Source organism: Anomaloglossus baeobatrachus, chromosome 5 (genome assembly GCF_048569485.1).
Source record: "Anomaloglossus baeobatrachus isolate aAnoBae1 chromosome 5, aAnoBae1.hap1, whole genome shotgun sequence".
NCBI classification, from domain to species: Eukaryota; Metazoa; Chordata; class Amphibia; order Anura; family Aromobatidae; genus Anomaloglossus; species Anomaloglossus baeobatrachus.
Genome location: NC_134357.1, coordinates 518,483,898 through 518,484,203, shown reverse-complemented (window position 1 = coordinate 518,484,203; position 306 = coordinate 518,483,898).

Sequence of the window (306 nt, the reverse complement as noted above, 5' to 3'; positions counted from 1 at the left end):
TTTCCGTCAATCTTGCCATATAAGAGCTTGTTTTTTGCGGGACGAGTTGTAGTTTTAAATGAATCCATAAGTTTTACCATATAGTGTACTGGAAAATAGCAAAAAAATTCCAAGTGTGGAAAAACTGCAAAAAAAAAAGTGATCGCACAATAGTTTTTGGGATATTTTATTCACAGTGTTCATTATATGGTAAAACTGATGTGTCGTTGTGATGCCTGAGGTCCGTGCAAGTTTGTAGTCACCAAACATGAATAGGTTTAAGTGTATCTAAAGGGTTAACAAAATTCACAAGATTTTCCAAAAAAA